Here is a 20,649-nt window from a genome sequence, read left to right on the forward strand (position 1 = left end):
ATGCATGTGGCATTCTGGCAAAGAAGTGAGAGATTGTAGGTACAGAATGAGATATTTTTAGGCATAACAAAATTATTAATTAAATTTTTCCAGATTATACTTAGTTGCTAAGTATATGTGTGTGTGTTTATGTAGGTAGTTGTTCCCATGAAGAAGAGGAAGAGAATAAGCATTTAATAAGTGCCTACTATGTGCCTTGTACTGTCAAAGCACTTTATGAAGATAATATTATTTGATCTTCACAGCAACCTTGTGAAGTAGATGCTATTATGAGTTTCATTTTACAGTTGGGGAAAACTGAGGAAGATTAGAGTGATTTGCTTAGGGTCACACAGTTGATAATAATTATAATATAATAATAGTTAATATTATCAATACAAAGCTTTAAAATTCATTTAAGAACAAGTTACAGGCTTTTAATCCTTGCCACTGTTGTTGGTTAGAACTGGTAGATAATTAGATTTTAGGGATTCTGAGTGACATTAAGGTTAAAGCTGATCTGGTGTTCTTTTTTCCCCCTCTTTTTCATTTATTTATTTAAAATATTTTCCCATAGTTCCATGATTCATGATTTTTCTCATTTCTCTTCCCTCCCCCTCCCAGGGCTGATGAGTAGTTCCACTGGGTTATACATGTATCATTATTCAAAACCTATTTCCATGTTATTCATATTTGTAATAGAGTGATCTTTTAATATCAAACCCACTGAACTATGTGATTGCTGATCAGGTGTTCTTAATAAACCTAGCACCAATGTGTTGAGAGTCCACCAGGAGTTATAAAGCCACCAGGCTATGACAATCCTTCTCCCTCATCAAAAAATGGACTAGATTAAAACTTCTGTACCAATTAGCAATGAGATCAACCTTTGATAGTATAGTAAGCAAAGGAAGATTGAAAATGATTCTGCAAAATAAACTGCATTTGACAATCACATGGGAGCCTGAGTCAAGATTCTAAGGTCCCAACTGTAAAAAATGGAGACTTGAATCCAGAACTTCAATCCCCAGGAGTCCTTGATCACTCCCCAGAATGCTTTGTAATATCACTGAATTCTCACCTGGGCTGAGATCGAGATGAGGTATTTAACCTGATTGGAAAGGGTTTTTGGTCTTCTCTTTCTGTCTCCTCTGGCAAACAGATGCAGCTCATGCTGTGAGTGAAATTTGGGTGGGCCTCATGGCCGACCTAGCACATACTTCTCTTGCTTGTATTTTCTTTAATCCTTAATGTTTAATAAACCTCTAAAATATAATACTCCTTGCAGAGAGAAACTAATTTTTACCTGCCTCAGTTCCCCCTAAATTTTAATCTTTACACAACTGAAAAATCCAGACTCCTGGGGGAAGCTTTGGGAGTTAGCTGTGATACATCTTTTCTACAAGTTATCTATCTGGTCATTTGTGAGATACCAGCTTGAGAGGAGGAAAACTGTTTTTACTGGCTGCTGGCAGCTGGACAGAAGACCAAAGAAGAATCATTGCTTCTCTTCTGGACTTTACCTCTGGGATTTTGGCTCATTTATTGGACTCGGTGGTGAGGTTCTGTTTGGGGGGAAACAACTTATTTAGCCTAGATAAGTTAGCCATTAGGATATTAATAAGGGAATTTAAGTTTGGGGATAAGATTAAGTACTTTTCCTTCTCCCTTGCTACCCTCCTTCCTCTCCCTTTCCCATCAATAAACTTAAAATATTTATGTTTCCTTCTTGTCTCTTCCCCTTTTATAATCCAACCATAACAATAGTCATATTGCTGACCCTTTAAAATAGGGGGGGGGGGAAGAAAAAGAAAATAACAAAAAAAACCCACAAAATAACATAATGATGAAAACAATAATAACAAAAGAGAAGAAAGTAGACAGAATTTCAGAATGATCATAGTGCTGATATTGTAATAAATCTTATTAGAACTATATTTAAAAAACTATTTTCCTCTATACATGTGTGTTTGTTTAAATACTTATATCAAGTTCATAATAAAAGGGAAAACTGAAAATTCCATATGTTGATCACTTATGCTTTTTTAAAATAGTATTCCCCAAAAAGCAGGTTTTAAGTTTATGGACAGTGTTTAGTTATTTAGGAGACTTGGATTATATTTTTAATTGGGCCAGTAATCCTGGGTACATCACTTAAATACACAATGCTTTAGCTTCCTTAACTATAAAATGACAGGGTAGATTAGAAAATCTTTGCTTTCTTTGTGTTCTAAAATTTAGCAATAAATAGATGTGAATATATTTATAATTGTTAGATTGATTTCCCTCTCTAAGTGATATCCCTAAAGTACAGGTCTGACCAAATTGTCCTTGGATACTTCTTAGCCATGCCAACTGTAGGCAAGTCTCCAAATATGTTCTTAGTTTCCTCATTTGTAAAACAGATAATAATAGTACCATCCTTACAGGGTTGTTGGGAGGATAAAAAGATAATATTCATAAAGTGCTTTGAGAACTTTGAAGCATTATATAAATGATAACATTATTATCACTTCTGGTGATTCAGTCATTCCGTTGTGTCCAGCTCTTCATGACTCCATGGATGATAGCTATCTATTGGGTTTTCTTGGCAAGGATATTGAAATGGTTTGCCATTTCCTTCTCTAGTAGATCCAGTCTGTCCTTTAGTCAGGAAATCAGAGGTTAAATGATTTGTCCAGGATCACACAGTTATGAAATATCTGAGGCTAGTTTTGAAGTCAGATCATCCTGATTCCATGCCTAGCATTCTTTTCTAATGAGTCACTTAGATGCCTTATACATGATTATTACCATTATTTAAACTCCAATGACTCTATTGCTTCAGGATTAAATCTAAAATTCTCTGTTTGACACTGAAAGCCCTTTATAAGCTACTGTTTTATTTTAGCCAATCGTTCAACCCTTAATTCTATCCTAATTCTAAGAACAATACCTGTAGGGCACATTTATGGTAAGCTTTGAACAAATGTTTATTGACTTTATGCTCATATAGGGTGCTATAACACACCATTAGAACTGAAAGAAACTTAGGCTATCTATTTTCACCTCAGCATGTAGGGGGACAAACTGAAAGATGAAGTGATCCCAGCAAGGTGAAGTGATTCTCCTTAAAACTCTAGAAGCAAAACTAGGATTCAAATGCAGGGACCTTTTTTCTATACTTCTTTCTATATATCATGAGTCATCATGATCTTCTGTGAAGTCACAAAGACAAATTGAAAATGCATCCTATAACCAGAAGAAGTAATTATTCAAGAAGTTTTCATCTTCATCCACAAATAGTCTTGTCAAGATTTTCATTAGCCTTAGGGGAAATTTTTGTGACTGTACCTGGGATTCATGAACTTGCAAAGGATCAATATTAATTTCTAAATGATCAACTATGAATACTTGGCTACTCAGCAATGCAACGATCTGAGATAGAATTTGTAGCACTTCTGATAGTGAATGCTATCCACCTCCAGATAAAGAACCATTGGAGTCAAATGAATACAAAGCAAAGCATACTATCTTTCACATAAATGAATTTACAGTTTTATTTTGGGAGTTTGTTTTTGTATCAGTGTGTTCTTAAGATAATGACTGATATGGAACTGTGTTTTTCATAATACATGTATATCACAGATCAAATTGCTTACCATCTGTGAGTGGAGAAAAGGAAGGAATGGAGAGAGACAGTTTGAATTTTATAATTTTGGAAAATGTATGTGGAGAATTTTTATTACATGTAATTGGAAAAATAAAATATATTTGAATTTTAAAAAATTACCTTTTAAAGGGCAAGTCATTACACTGAAGATACTTCTCTTTGATGGTCTTGGCCAGATCAATAGTCAAGTTTGTGGCTTTGGTTATCAGTCCAGAACAACAAAAGAAAGGAGACACTTGCCTAGTGAAGATTGCTAGAAATAGATATTTACTTTCACTAAAAACATAAAAGAAATATCTAACAATCCTTCTTGAGGAACTTCTAATGCTTTTTAATGAAATTATTTAAAGGAGTTCTATGTAGCTATCTAAAGAAGACCAAATCAACAGTAAATGGGAATTTGAGTCAATAAGCACAAATTATTCTCAGACACATAAACACAAATATAACATACACACACTGAATTATTAAAAAAAAACTTTATACAAGATAGGACCTAGGTTTTCCGAGTTCACTTAAGGGGAATGATTGAAGATTAAACTATACTGGGATAAATTGAAGGACTTTGATATTTAGTCTGAGGAATACGAGATGAAGACATGATAAACATCTTTAATATTTTGTGACACAGTTTTCAAAAATTTTAATACATGTCATGAGGAGAGATCTGTTCTACTTAGCTCCAGGGCACAGACCTAGAAGCAATGACAAAGATGCTATAGAGAGCTTGAGTTTGGTATCATATATTAAACCCATGGCTTTCCATTGCCAAAGCACAAAACTAACCACAAACATACCAATTGATTGGCATATTTGTGATGTACTCTGTCATTAGAGACATGTCATTTGAAAACAAGCTAGGTCTATTGCTGGCACTTTAGTGAATAACTTGATTTGCTAAATATAATTTGGATTACTTTCAAGATTTTGTTTATTTTTTAAATAAACATCTGATTTTATTTTATTATATGAGTAACTTAAAGTGTCTCCAACATTGCAAGGCTTGTCAGATCTTTTTTCAGTGCTTTTACTTTAAAAACCTTGGATCATCTCTTTACTTCAATAAGATATTAGAACAAAATTTTATGAAAGGAAAAATAAAAATGAGGATTCCTCAGGGAAATGGAGCAGCACATAATGATTGCAAGCAGGATGCGATATATAATCCCCAGAAACTCCAAAGAAAAAACATGAAAAAATAATTCAATAAAGAAATATGAAATCATAAGTTTATATGGCAAGAAAGAAATTGATAATTAAAGATATTAGGGACTTCACTATATATTTGAAATATTGAAAGAAAAGCTTCCATAATGTTGAGTAGACCCATAGTAGTGAACTTTTAGATAGAAAGGGCTATAACTTGTACAAGACAGAAAGGTAGTGATAGGTTGCAATCTGTAACATAGAGTGAGTTCTAATTCTTTTAAGTATTGAACATATTCAATTCAATAGTCATTTCTTAGGAAATTATTATTTGCTAAACACTGGGCTAAGGGATAGGGAAATTCACAAAATAGTGTGGAACTTCCCTGGAAGTTCCCAGGAAAAGGAACTTCCCTGATGTTGAATGATATTAGACAAACAGATTGGTTGCAGAGCTGAGGGTGTGACATCCTTCTCTGGAAGGTTTTGAAAATGGGATAATTTGCTATACTTTTTTGGACCTTTTGCTTGAAGGGATAAACTAAATGATTTTTCAGTCTCCTGTGTCTTATAATATATACTAATAGGTACAAAAATCCAGAATACTAAAATATTCACATTCAAATATTAAAAACATATCATTAAATTTGCACTGGCCACTTCAATATGTCTTGCAGGACCTTGGAATCAATGATTCCAATGAATACTTTGTCTAATAATTCTCTCTATAACCACCCTATTTTTTGTTCAGTCTGGAAGTGAAAACCTCTAGGGATGTCAATCTATTTGTTCTGAGATAATACTTTTCACTTTTAGAGAGTTAAGTTTGTCAGAAAAATTTTAGAGACATGGCATAGAGCTTGGCTTATCTACAACTTGCTGCTAGATTTGCCCTTTTCAGTCCACCTGAACAAATCTAATCTCTTTTCAGTCTCCACATATTTTTCAAATACTAGAAGACAGCTGGTGTATCTCACTTAAATCTCCTCTTCAGCCTAAATATCCCCAGTAACTTCAACTCATTCTTGCAATCCATCTTCTCTAAGACTTTTCTCTTTAATTATATCCAAGTTTCCTTCTTCCCCCATGGAAGATCTAATAGGACACATATCATGATGCAAAATTTCCCAAAATTTAATAAGAAGAGATATTTATTTTCCTTTATGTCCATTATCTAGCTTTATTTGGGCCAACTTTAATTTCACTTAGATGTGGGTATATGTCAATTTTTGTATGATAAAAATAACTGTTTTTATTTCATTTTTCTCAAGTTGTTCTAAAGTTTCTAAAATATTTTATTTGATTTTTTCTAAAATATTTGAAAGACATTTTAAAAAATTCTTAAACACAACATATGATTATCTTTTAGATCTGACTACTGCAGTATTTGGAAATTATGATTTGTATTTCTAATGTCACAAAATGAAACCCCATTAAAATTTATGTTAAACATATTTTCACTAATACTAACTTATTAATATTCAATTAATGTTGATTAATATTAAAGGTTAAATATTATCCAATTCTGAGGACAAAACAAAGATGGCATTTTAAAAGAAGACACCAGGGTCTCCTAACAGTTTCTTTCAAACAACTTTAAAATAAGACCTCAAATCTAATTCTTGAAGAGCAGAGCCAACTAAAGGTTGGAGTAAAAAAATTGGACTTTCAAGTTTAATACTCCAGAGAAGAGTAAATTGATTTTAGATGAAGGGGGATAATTACAGTCATCTATGCAGAGGTTGTACAAGAATTAGAAGGAATTGGTAGCTGCCACCAGTATCCTGAAGAAATCATTAAGTCTTCTAATTCTATCTAAGATACAAATCTTGAGAGGCAGCTTAGAAGGTTGGAAGGAGAGGTCTGTGGCCCTTGAGGTGGGTACTAGCTCAGGTCAAATATAATGATACCAGCAATTGTTGGTCTGTGGAGACACTGAAAGCAGCAGTTTTAGGAGCTCTCAGTCTAGAGATGCTGAGTAGATCTGGCAACAGGTAAGAAAGGGATTACAAGGAACTCCTGTGTTAGCCAGGAGTTCAGAACAAAGTGTTATATCTATCTGTCCAATATGAAGTCCAACAGTTCAGTCTCTGAATGCTGCTTCTTGAAGAGCAGACAGATGAGAGCTAGGCTACCCCCACACACACGCACATAAGCCCAATGCTATTAGAAAGACTTAATACTTAAGAGAAAACCCCCTCCATTTTGATGAATAAAAAACATTATAGCATTCCACTATCCTCTAATGTCTGCAATCTGCTATGTTTACTCTGCAGGAGAAGAAATGGAGCAAGAGTATTTAGATTCCTTTCCTCCCAAGATGAATCCTTGACGGTATAGATAAATATGTAGGACAGAGACAGAATGAAAGTTCTATGCCCCTTTTCATAAATGAAAAGGTATTTTAAAGGATTGAAGGTGTACTGGGGATAATGAAGGGTTGGTAACAGGGAATGGAGAATGTGAAAGGACAAAGAGACTATGGATGGCTGGAGAGGTAAAATGGAGGAATACCCTTTGTCATTGAGAGGCTGTCTTTGAAATTCCCTCACACTCAACCCACAAGAGAGGTACCCTGGGTAAGGTTAGGTTAAGGATGACAGGACCAGTGTCCTTGAGAGAATTTCTGTGGATTAGTGGAGATTACTTAACAAGGCTTGACTAGTAGTTGAAACCCAGGGGTTCTCCTTGTCTGGCAGAATACTACTGTTGGCTCTTATTGCTTTGTCTAGGCTAATGAAAAGCTTAGTCACCAGTCTCTCGTTGTTTGTTCTCGCTTCAATATGAATCTGATTGTGATTTTCTATTTCTCAAGTACTTTAATAACCCTACTGGGTTTCTAGTTTCTTCAGCTGAGCCAAGACGGCTCAGATTCAACTTATCTATCTTCTTCTTAGCCAACCAATGTCTCTCTCCTACCTTAACAAATGGCAATTGTCCTTCTTGGGAAGGTCAAGGGATGAAAAGGATCTTCAGTTTGACCCCCTGAAGTTAAGGGATCATCTTCTTCTCAGCAGCTGTTGTTATTTGTTCTTCTTCTAATGCATGCTCTCAAACATAAAGGAACCTTCTTTTTCTTCTGGGTAAGGGAAATGGAGGCAAGGTTTTTCTACAGGTTGGGATCTTGAGCTCTAGGTATTTGCTCCACACTTGACAGAGTTCAGAGGGCAAAAGACTCTTCAGTTAACAGTTTCTCCCACAATCTTCTTCTTTCACTCCAACTTTCATTCTCCCTCCATCATATTTCAACCAATGTTTGCTCCATCTCAGTGGGAAGAAATGCAAAACTTGTATTCACAGTGTTTCCTTTCCATACCCTGTGGTACTATATTTTGGGTGGTTCTTCCTTTCCTGACCTAAGTATACTCAGTGTTTTCAAGAGGGAAGAAATAACTGGATTTATTAAATTTTAATTGACACAGTGTCATATTGCACATTTTCACAGTCAGAAGTAGCATTTTGGATAACTTTCATGCTACAATTTGCTACCTCACATGGGTATGAATCTTATATTTTTCAGATCATGCTTTGTGTATAGTAATAAAAATGTACATGTAGAAAGTGGAAAATTATGACTCCTTTCCTAAAGATTCCTAGGACATGCAAGAAGAGGAAGCTTAATAGAGTAGAATAGAAAAGTAAGACAGGTTAAAAACAAAAGTTAATTGGAGTTCACCAGGGGTTAGCTCAAGGGCTTCTTTTGAATCTCTGGGTATTCTCTACTTTGGTCTTATCCATTATCCTTCTCTTATACTTTCCATCTCCTTCATCTGTTTTTTTTATTCTTCTAATCAAAGATCTACTATTTATACTTTTTCCTCCCATCCTTTTCATTTCTCTTTCTCCATTGAAAGTCTAGGATTACCAAGTTAATTCTGGAAGCACTGGTCAGAGAAAAATGGTTATGGTAAATTTAAAAATTATAAATAGAGGAAAAGGTTGTGCCTGAATTCGATGTGCAATTTATACCAAGCAAAGATCTTATGAGGAAAAAAGACTGAGTAAGGGCTTTGGACAAAATAAAGTAGGTCCATTTTAGGCTTTCTTTCATGGGCTGCTGTTTCATCCCAGGAAATTAAAGACATACAGTAAAGAGCTAATGAAGTAATTAACACTTGTCCTTTGAAGGACATCTGCTTTTCATAAAATGCTGAGACTGTGTCCTGGATAAAAGCTAAGGCTTGGGCCCAAACCAAGCAGACAAAGGAGATTAAGCACATTTTCAAGACTTATTTCATCCATTTCTTCACCTATCACTCATTTTCACAACTCCTGAAAATAGAGCTTCTGATTCTACCAATAAAATGAAATTCTTGAACAAGTTTACAAAGACTGCTTAATTGCTGAGTCATATGATACTTTTCCAGTACTTATCCTATTTAACTTCTAGAAATTTTGATGTTACACCTTCCTTTTCTTCTCTCTTGACTTTTATGATCTACTATTTCTTGGTTTTCCTTTCTGTCTCTCAATTTTTATAGCTTCTTTTAAAATGCAGCTCAAATTCCATCTAGTACAAGATATTTCCCTTTTCTTCCACCCCCCAGTGCTTTCTCTATGAAATTATAACATTATGTCTCCCAAATTAGAATGTGAGATCCTTAAAAGCAGAGTTCATTTCCCATCCATTCTTGGAAGCCATAGCACTTAGAACTAATTGCAGCTGTATTGTGGACTGCTTCTCCAAGAGTAAGGGAAGGCTAGGTAATACAATGAATAGAGTTTTGAACTTACTGTCAAGAAGCCCTAAATTCCAATTTGGCCTCAGATACTTAATGTCTGTGTAGCCCTAAGTGATTCATTTTACCACTGTATACTTCAGTTTCCTTAATTATAAAATGTGCATAAGAGCACTTACCTCACCCCCCCCCACACACACACAAACACACTGTTAGTCACCAGTTATTAGGTCTTCAGTTCCACTTAACAAAATGGTATCAATTATCTTTGTAAAGGAATATTACTTCAAAGATAGAGTAAGAAAAAAGTACAAATACTGCCCATGAACACCTGGGAAAGTATTCACCTTGGTTTCAGAACAGAGTGACCTCACATTTAATGCAGTATCTACATAGCTTTATACCATCACTGTGTCCACTTCCAAATATATCATGCCTAATGGATGAATGAATGAGTTTAAATCATTATTGCTATTGGACTTGGATAGTCATTATAGATTTCCCTTCTCATCATATAGCTTCTGGCAACTACTAGTATATACTTCATTTTCATACTATGGCTTTTTTTTCTCATTTGAAAACTCTCAAGGTTGTAGCTATAGTCATTCTCCTCTCCTTAAAAAGGAAAGAACAAACACAAAGAAACAAAGGTACTGAGATCCCTATATAAATAGACATGTAATGATCTTGGATGTGAGTGGTGCAGGTCTATTCCCTGACTGTATTGTCTGTTTTGCTGAAGCAAAAAAAAAAAAAAAAAAAGCTAGACACAAAGAATAGCACTGACTGACTAGGACTTTGAATACTTTCCAGTGTTTCCTCATCCAATCAAAAGCTCAAATGCATTATTTATCCAATATCTTTCCCTTAAACAGTACTTCTTTATTACCAACTATCCCTTGGTAACATCCTACGATTTCAATTGCAACTTGTTCAAAACATAAATTATCTCCCCCTCAACCTTAAACCTATTTTCTTCTAAAATGACCAATTTTTGAAGCTCAATCTTTCTCTAATTCTTCTGGATTTCCTACCTCAGAATAACTTTTTACATTGCCTTTCCTTCCACTCTACACCCACAGCAATAGGTTGTTCAATAGATAGAATACTAGGCCTGGAGTCAGGAAGACATCTTCCTCACTTCAAATCTAGCTTCAGATATTTACTACCTGTGTAACCCTGGGAAAGTCACAACTATGTTTGTCTCAGTTTCCTTATCTGTAAAATGCTATGGAGAAGAAATGAAAGACCTTTGCAATATTTTTGCCAGGAAATTCCAAATTAACTCACAAAGAATTGGACACAACTGGATCAACTCACTAATAAAGGATCAAGAGAAAATATATTAAAATTTATCTTACCTGTTTGAAGGTAGTATTAATGTAAAATGGGTTTGCCATAATCTTTCTTATATTAAATAGCTGCCTTTTTATTCTTAAAAATGTGCAAATTGTGTATACTCACTCTATTTGTTCTCTATACCTAAGATTAGCTACAAATTGCCTTCCAGTGTGTAAACTACTCTATTACCAAATAATTAATTTTTATATTTTAAATGCCCTTTAGTGAATTAAGGACTTATAGGTAAAGAAATTATAGGCATTTTAGGTGATTCATGATCTAGCCTACTGAAAGGGGACAAATTAGAACAGTGTCTTTGAGGGTTGAGTAATAAAATGATTTATGACTAGGTTATCTGCAAATTCATATCAAGTAAGCTAACCAGCAATTCAATTGTTGAAGTCAAGTTGATAAATTGATTTCAATTGTATAGAAAATCTCATATTAAATATTAAATGTTACATATTGATTTTATGCCTGTAAAAATATAATAGGCAACTGAATTGATTATGGATTTATAAACTGATTTGGATACTCTGTTGGTTGTGCTTACAAAGTATCTTCAATTTATAGTTATTATATCAAATTATATCAGTGAAATGAAACTCATAAGTGAACTCTTCAGGGCCAGGTGCAAGGATGCTAATGAGACTCTTGTTATGAAATAAAATATTTATTTAAAATATAAGGATAAAAAAAGATTTCTAGCTCTAAGGGATTCTAATTCCACCCAAATAAAACTCCTGGTTCCACAAGGAACAGTTTCTCCTGTTTCCACAGGCTACACTCATTCTTCCTGACCTGACTAACTCAAATTTTTACTATTCTAAAGAAATTAATACTATTATACTTATAATCCTTAACTTCATCAAGTTACAAAAATAACAAAGGCTAGCTGGCTGAGTCTCAGCAAGAACCAAGTTAGGACTCTGAGCCTTAGCAGACAGAGAGTTCAAATCAAAGACCAGTTCTTTTATTTTTTTTTTGTTTTCTCAGAGTTAAAACAATCTACAAAAACAACAAAAGATAGTCACTAGCGTTTCCCAAGTTAGCTCTTAAAAATCTATCCCTCCTTTCCTTCTACCTCAGACAGAAGAGAGAGAGGAAAATGTTACCTTCTCCAAGCCCTCAGAATCTAACTCTGCCAACTGTCAGAGACCAACTATCAAAAAAAAAAAACATTAAACTTGAAAATGACAGTCTCAGCTCTGCTTGAAACTCCAATTCTTTCTCAAGCCAGATTCTCTACTTCTTATCTATAAACTAATATAAAAAGACTTAATTTCTAATATCCTTATAATTTCCCCCTTCAAGCATATGGAGAGATAAACAATCTCTCTTGTATATTTACTATTCTATGTAATTCTAAAGCAATACATAACCTTATTACTATTATTATATTTTCAAAAAATAATAGTCTTGTTATTATGCTTATTTTATTGTATTCTTTTTTAATTATTATTTTTAATTTCAAACATTGTTCCTTGGTTACAAAAATCATTTTCTTTTCCTCCCTCTCCTTCACCCAACCCTCCCATAGCTGACGCACAGTTTGACCGGGTATTGCATGTGTTCTTAATCAGAACCTCTTTCCATGTTGTTGGTATTTGCAATAGGATGATCATTTGGAGTCTATTTCCCCATTAATATACCCTTCAACCCATGTCATTAAGCAGTAGTTTTTCTTCTGTGTTTCTACTCCCACAGTTATTCCGCTGAATGTGGATAGTGTTCTTTCTCATAGATCCCTTCAGGTTGTTCATAATCACAGCATTGCCACTAATGTAGAAGTCCATTATAGATTGTACCACAGTGTATCAGTATCTGTGTATAAGGTTCTCCTGGTTCTGCTCCTTTCACTCTGCATCACTTCCTAGAGGTTGTTCCAGTTCATATGGAATCCCTCCAGTTCATTGTTTCTTTGAGCACAAGAGTATTCCATCACCAACATATACCACAATTTGTTCAACCATTCCCCAACTGAAGGGCAGCCCCTCATTTTCCAAGTTTTTGCCACCACAAAGAGCACAGCTATGAATATTCTTGTACAGATCTTTTTCCTTATTATTTCTTTGGGGTATAAACCCAGCAGTGCTATGGCTGGGTCAAAGGGCAGGCAGTCTTTTATCACCCTTTGGTATAGTTCCAGATTGCCCTCCAGAATGGTTGGATCAATTCACAACTCCACCACCAATGAATTAATGTCTCCACTTTGCCACATCCCCTCCAGCATTCATTACTTTCCATAGCTGTCATTTTAGCCAATCTGCTAGGTGTGAGGTGATACCTCAGAGTTGTTTTGATAGAGAGAGAGGAAGGAAGGAAGGAAGGAAGGAAGGAAGGAAGGAAGGAAGGAAGGAAGGAAGGAAGGAAGGAAGGAAGGAAGGAAGGAAGGAAGGAAGGAAGAAAGGAAGAAAGGAAGGAAGGAAGGAAGGAAAGAAGGAAGGAAGGAAGGAAGGAAGGAAGGAAGGAAGGAAGGAAGGAAGGAAGGAAGGAAGGAAGGAAGGAAGGAAGGAAGGAGAGAGAAAGGGGAGAGAAGGGAATAGGGCTTAAATACCCACTCTGCTTAGGCTGGGCCAAAGGCCCAAGGCCTTGGATAGCTGAGGCAAAGAAAAGAGATCAGTCCCTATCACTCACGTGACCAAAATGGAGAAACAGTCTGAGGGCCTCCACTCCAAGCACCAGGCTCCAACAACCACACTCTCCTCCACCCAGGAAGTTCCAGCACTCCTGAGCTCTCCTCTACCTCACTTCCTGTGTCTCCCCTGTGCCAATGGTGGCTTTAGCTTAATCCAGGATTGCCCAGAGGTCTGTCCCTTTTGCACATGTCTGTTGAAGGCCATATTCTCAAATAATTAAATCTTGAGCTTTGCTGCAGCCCTTTCTAAATCCTGTTACCTTGAGTAAGGTGGTGATTGTAGTTTCCAAGACCTGATTCTGTCATTCCAGGTATCTCTATTATTATTGATCAGGATATAGCCAAATCCCATCCTCTAAAGAATGGTTTGAACAGTGTTGAGTAGTTTTGAAATTTACAATGTCCCTTGCCCATTTATCAATTGAGGAATGGCTTGATTTTTTGTACAATTGGTAAATTTGAGGAATTAGAAATTTGTCAGAGTTTTTTGTTATGAAGATTGTTTCCCAGTTTGTTATTTCCCTTCTGATTTTGGTTACATTGTTTTGATTGTACAGAAACTTTTTAATCTGATGTAGTCAAAATTATTTATTTTATATTTTGTGACTCTTTCTAAGTCTTGCTTGGTTTTTAAATCTTTTCCTTCCCAGAGATCTGACATGTATACTATTCTGTGTTCACCTAATTTACTTATAGTTTCCTTCTATATGTTCAGGTGATTCACCTATTGTGAGTTTATCTTGGTGTAGGGTGTGAGGAGTTGGTCCAAGCTTAATCTCTCCCACACTGTCTTCCAATTTTCCCAGCAGTTTTTATAAAATAGTGGATTTTTGTCCCAAAAGCTAGTGTCTTTGGGTTTTTCATAGACTGTTTTGCTGAGGTCATTTATGCCAAGTCCATTCCACTGATCCTCCTTTCTGTGTCTTAGCCAGTACCAAATTGTTTTGATGACCACTGCTTTGTAATATAGTTTGAGATCTGGGACTGAAAGGCCACCATCCTTTGTATTTTTTCATTATTTCCCTGAATATCTTTGATCTTTTGTTCTTCCAAATGGACTTTGTTATGTTTTTTTCTAATTACATTAAAAAAAAGTTTTTTTTTGGAAGTTTGATGGATATGGCACAAAATAAATAGATAAATTTGGGTAGGATGGTCATTTTTATTACATTAGCTCATCCTACCCATGAGCAGTTAATGTTTTTCCAATTGTTCAGATCTAGTTTTAGTTGTGTGGAAAGTGTTTTGTAGTTGTGTTCATATAGTTCCTGTGTTTGTCTCCAGAGATAGATTCCTAAGTATTTTATATTGTCTAAGGTGATTTTGAATGGGATTTCTCTTTCTAATTCCTGCTGCTGCACTGCTCTGTGTTGGAGATATATAGAAAAGCTGATGACTTATGTGGGTTTATTTTGTATCCTGCTTCTTTGCTAAAGTTGTTGATTATTTCCACTAGCTTTTTAGTTGATTCTCTAGGATTTTTAAAGTAGACCGTCATATCATCCACAAAAAGTTATAGCTTGGTTTCGTCATTGCCAATTTTAACACTTTCAATTCCTTTTCTTCTCTAATTGCTATAGCTAGTGTTTCTAGTAAAATTTTAAATAATAGAGGTAACAATGGGCATCCTTCTTTCACTACTGATCTTATTGGGAATGCATCTAGCTAATGGCCCCCTGCTCCCAACTCTGGTTCTGTAAGTGAGGTGGGGAAGGGTAGCTCAGTTCACGGTTTGGTGTGAACTTTTTCTCCTTCTTATAGTTTGGAAATATTCAACCCCCACGTGCCTTCAGTGCTGCACCCTACTGTAGAGTACCTACATTCTTCCAAAGTTTCCACCTTCAGAGGATTAAAGGTGTGATAATTTTGAAAGCTGTCATTGGCCCCTGTGAAAAGGAATGGGGAAAGGAAATCACCAAAATGTTGTGTATGTGGAAGAAAAGGTTACTTAATGTTAAATAGCAAAAACTAGAGTTAGGTATTCAATGACATGAATATTAGCAATGGTAATTTCAGAAATAACAGATGTAACAATTATCAAAGTTATAATAGAAATAATTATTGGAATTATATTCCAAATGAGGAATAAGATACACAACAAAATACCCAACAACAATAAATCTAAAGTGGATTATTATTATTATTATTATTATCCATGTAATGCACAAAGTGAAAATCTCCCTCAGTGTGGAGGACCCCAGAGAAATGCCCAATTGTGTGTGTGGGAGGTTAGGAGGGGGGGTCCAAGGACTTTGCAATTAGAAAATGAAATCTTTAGTCTTTCAAAACTTGATGCTTTAATGCCAATTATTCCTAGCTATTCCTCCCCAAATAATAATGAATCTCATGTAACCCTAAAAGTAGGGAACTCATACTATGACTGCCTTTTAGACACTGGAGCATCTAGATGAGTTCTGGTGAGTAAACTAGATGCAAATTGTGATCCCATTGGATCCATAAATGTAGTAGGTGTATCAGGAACATCTCAAAAGTTCCCAACACTTTCTACTTAAATGGTATCTATGGGACTATTATCTGTAGAAAATTCTTTTCTACTAGTGCCTGGGTATCCCAGAAATCTTTTGGGAAGAGACCTATTATTTAAACTAAAAACAACAATAACATGCACTCCAGATGACTATGTCACTGGAATTACCCAAGGGATCTTTAAATTTTCTCCCTGCATTTCTCTCAGAAAGTCATGATGTGAAAGAGCCTCCCACCTTTGAAATACCAGCTGATATACCTGAGTCTCTTTGGGCCTCATCATCTTCTTCGTTAGGCATACTTAAATCAACTGAAACCATTCAGGTTAAGATGAAAAATCGGCAAACTCCTTCCATTTCTCAGTACCCCCTATGAAAAGAGGCAATTGAGGGAATTATTCTGGTAATAAATAAATTAATTGAACAAAGAATAATAGTTCCATTTTAAAAAAGAATATAATATACCTATGTTACCTGTGAAAAATCCAAAATTAGGCCCATATGGAAAAGTCATATATCAATTTGTTCAAGATTGAAGGGCTGTAAATAATCATGTCATAAAAAGATATCCTGTGGTTTCAAACCCAAACACAACAATTTCCTCTATTCTCAGCGCAGCCACATACTTCACTGTAGTGGATTTATGCTCAACATTTTTCTTAATATCAATTTATGAAGATTCCAGAAATATATTTGCTTTTGCTTGGAAAGGCTCCCAGTAAACATGGTGTTGACTACCATAAGGGTAAGTGGAAATCCCTATCCTATTTGCACACATTTTGGCCCAAGATAAAGGTAATATTCAATTTAAATAGTCACTTGATTAAATATGTAGATGATTTGCTCTTAGCTTCATCAAATGCATCAGCATGTCAAAAAGGTTGCAAATATCTTCTGTTAGAATTACATAATAGAGGTCACAAGATCTCAAAGGCAAAAGTTCAATGGTGTCTCCCAAAAGTGGAATATTTAGGATTCATTTTAACTTCTGCTTCCAATTATATTTCTCCTAAGCATATTGAAGATATTAAAAAATTAAGCACTCTCATTACTATGAAAAAGTTAAAAGCAATCTTAGGAGCAAAATGTTTTTGTAGATAGTGGATCACTTGCTATGAGGAAATTAGTAAACCCCTTCTAGCACTAACAAAAGATTCAGTCACTGAACCTCTTAGCTTAGAATCAGAACACCTGTCATTTCTGTCAGATTAGAAATAGGCTATCTTGTTTGCCCCTGCTCTAGGTATCCCAGATTATAATAAACCATTCACTTTATACGTACATGAACAACAAGGAGTGGTTTCAGGTGTTTTAATCCAAACTTTGGGACCTGTTCAGCACCCAGTGGCTTATTCTTTGGCCCAGCTAGACCCAGTAACTTCAAGAGCACCACCATGCCTTAGAGGCATAGCTTCCATAGATTTATTAATAACTAAGGCAACCTGAATTGGTATTGAGATGCCCATTAACAATTATGCAACTATACAAAGTAGAAGTATTGTTACTTAGACACTGAACACAAGCATTCTTGGATCAAAGACTCACAAGATATGGAATAACTTTATTAAACAAAGAAAATATCACTTTAAAACATTGTACGACTCTTCCCTGACATTTTGTTTCTTGATTTGTCAGTTTCAGGAGAACCATTATATATCTGTGAATCTTTAGTGTCCATGGTTGAAAAGCCTTGAAATAATCTACTGTACACTACTTTAGACAACCCAGATCTATTCTTATTCACTGATGGTTCTTCTTTTATAAGGGATGGTATTCTTTACACTGGAGACACAGTATTCACAGAATTTACCTCTGTATTATAGGAGTAAAAATGAATAAATACTTCTAGTATTTAAATATATATATATATATATATATATACATATATATATAATTTTAATAATGTCACATAAGAAGAAAAAAGAAAAAAAATAAAGTGTTCTTTCAGTCAATTGAGAAGAGAAGAGCCAGAGACTCATACCTGCAGCACTTTACCAAAAGCATAAGCTCTGAAAAAAAAACCCACAGCCTGGGTCTCAGCCCATTCATCTCCCAAACCCCCTTACATAAAATGAGGATGTAACTTAAAAGGATGCTGGGAATCTAGCTTAGGTGTAACACATTTTGTACCTACACATTCCACATTGTGATCCTCTGGGAGACCAGACTTCCCAATGGATCATTTTTAACATAATTAACCAAGGTACATAAAATTTTACACAGAGAAAGTACAAAAATTTGGAGATAAGGAAACAAAAAAGAATCAATAGAAAAATCAATTAGGGGGCACTCCCCATTGATACAACAAAGTACATATGGCTACAATGAATCCATGAGTCCCTCTCCTCCATTTTAATAGCTGTTGGTATAGTTAACAGGATTTGAAATGGGCCATCAAAAGCAGGTTCAATTGACCCAGTACATTTGAAATTCTTTATATACACACTATCACCTGGGTTTAAATCATGAAGCAAGAAGTCTTTGGGGCCTTCTTTTTTTTTAATTTTATAATATTTTATTTGATCATTTCCAAGCATTACTCATTAAAGACAAAGATAATTTTCTTTTCCTCCACCCCCCACCCCCATAGCGTATGCATGATTCCACTGGGTATCACATGTGTTCTTGATTTGAACCCATTATCATGTTGTTAGTATTTGCATTAGAGTATTCATTTAGAGTCTCTCCTCTGTCATGTCCCCTCAACAGCTGTAGTCAGGCAGTTGCTTTTCCTCGGTGTTTCTACTCCCATAGTTTGTCCTCTGCTTATGAATATTGTTTTTTCTCCTAGATCCCTGCAGATTGTTCAGGGACAATACACCGCTACTAATGGAGAAGTACATTACATTCGATTATACCACAGTGTATTAGTCTCTGTGTACAATGTTCTCCTGGTTTTGCTCCTCTCGCTCTGCTTCCTGGAGGTCATTCCAGTCTCCATGGAATTCCTCCACTTTATTGTTCCTTTGAGCACAATAGTATTCCATCACCAACATATACCACAATTTCTTCAGCCATTCCCCAATTGATGGGTATCCCCCCTTTTTCCAATTTTTGGCCACCACAAAGAGCACAGCTATGAATATTCTTGTACAAGTTTTTTTCTCCATTATCTCTTTGGGGTACAGACCCAGCAGTACTATGGCTGTATCAAAGGGTAGACATTCTTTTGTCACCCTTTGGGCATAGTTCCAAATTGCCCTCCAGAATGGTTGGATCAGTTCACAACTCCACCAGCAATGAATTAATGTCCCTAATTTGCCACATCCCCTCCAGCATTCATTACTTTCCTTTGCTATTATGTTAGCCAATCTGCTAGGTGTGAGGTGATAACTCAGAGTTGTTTTGATTTGCTCTGATTATAAGAGACTTAGAACACTTCTTCATGTGCTTATTAATAGTTTTGATTTCTTTATCTGAAAACTGCTTATCTATGTCCCTTGCCCATTTAACAATTAGTGAATGGCTTGGATTTTTGTACAATTGATTTAGCTCTTTATAAATTTGAGTAATTAAACATTAGTCAGAAGTTTCTATGAAAATTTTTTTCCCAATTTGTTGTTTCCCTTCTGATTTTAGTTACATTGGTTTTGTTTGTACAAATGCTTTTAATTTAATGTAGTCAAAATTATTTATTTTACATTTTGTGACTCTTTCTATGTCTTGCTTGGTTTTAAAGTCTTTACCCTCCCAAAGGTCTGACATGTATACTATTCTGTGTTTACCCAATTTACTTATAGTTTCCTTCTTTATGTTTAAGTCATTCACCCATTTTGAATTTATCTTGGTGTATCTTGTGAGGTGTTGATCAATTCCTAATCTCTCCTACACTGTCTTCCAATTTTCCCAGCAATTTTTATCGAATAGTGGATTTTTGTCCCAAAACCTGGGATTTTTTGGTTTATCGTATACTGTATTGCTGAGGTCCCTTGCCCTAAGTCTATTCCACTGATCCTCCTTTCTGTGTCTTAGCCAGTACCAAATTGTTTTGATGACTGCTGCTTTGTAATATAGTTTAAGGTCTGGGACTGCAAGGCCCCCATCATTTCTGTTTTTTTTTTTCATTATTTCCCTGGATATCCTTGATTTTCTGTTATTCCAAATGAACTTTGTTATGATTTGTTCTAAATCAGTAAAGAAGTATTTTGGGAGTTCAATGGGTATGGCACTAAATAGATAAATAAGTTCGGGTAGGATGGTCATTTTTATTATATTGGCTCATCCTATCCATGAGGAGTTAATGTTTTTCCAATTGTTCAAGTCCAGTTTTAGTTGTGTGGAGAGTGTTTTGTAGTTGTGTTCATATATTTCCTATGATAGATTCCTAGGTATTTTATTTTGTCTAAGGTGATTTTGAATGGGATTTCTCTTTCTAGTTTTTGCTGCTGAGCTGTGTTGGAGATATATAGAAAAGCTGATGACTTATGTGGGTTTATTTTGTATCCTGCAACTTTGCTAAAGTTGTTGATTATTTCAATTAGCTTTTTGGTTGAATCTCTAGGATTCTTTAAGTAGACCATCATGTCATCTGCAAAGAGTGATAACTTGGTCTCCTCCATGCCTATTTTGATGCCTTCTATTTCTTTTTCTTCTCTAATTGCTACTGCTAGTGTTTCTAGTACAATGTCAAATAGTAGAGGTGATAATGGGCATCCTTGTTTCACTCCTGATCTTATTGGGAATGCATCTAGTTTATCCCCATTGCAGATGATATTAGCTGATGGTTTT

This window comes from Monodelphis domestica, chromosome 5 (genome assembly GCF_027887165.1).
Source record: "Monodelphis domestica isolate mMonDom1 chromosome 5, mMonDom1.pri, whole genome shotgun sequence".
NCBI lineage: Eukaryota > Metazoa > Chordata > Mammalia > Didelphimorphia > Didelphidae > Monodelphis > Monodelphis domestica.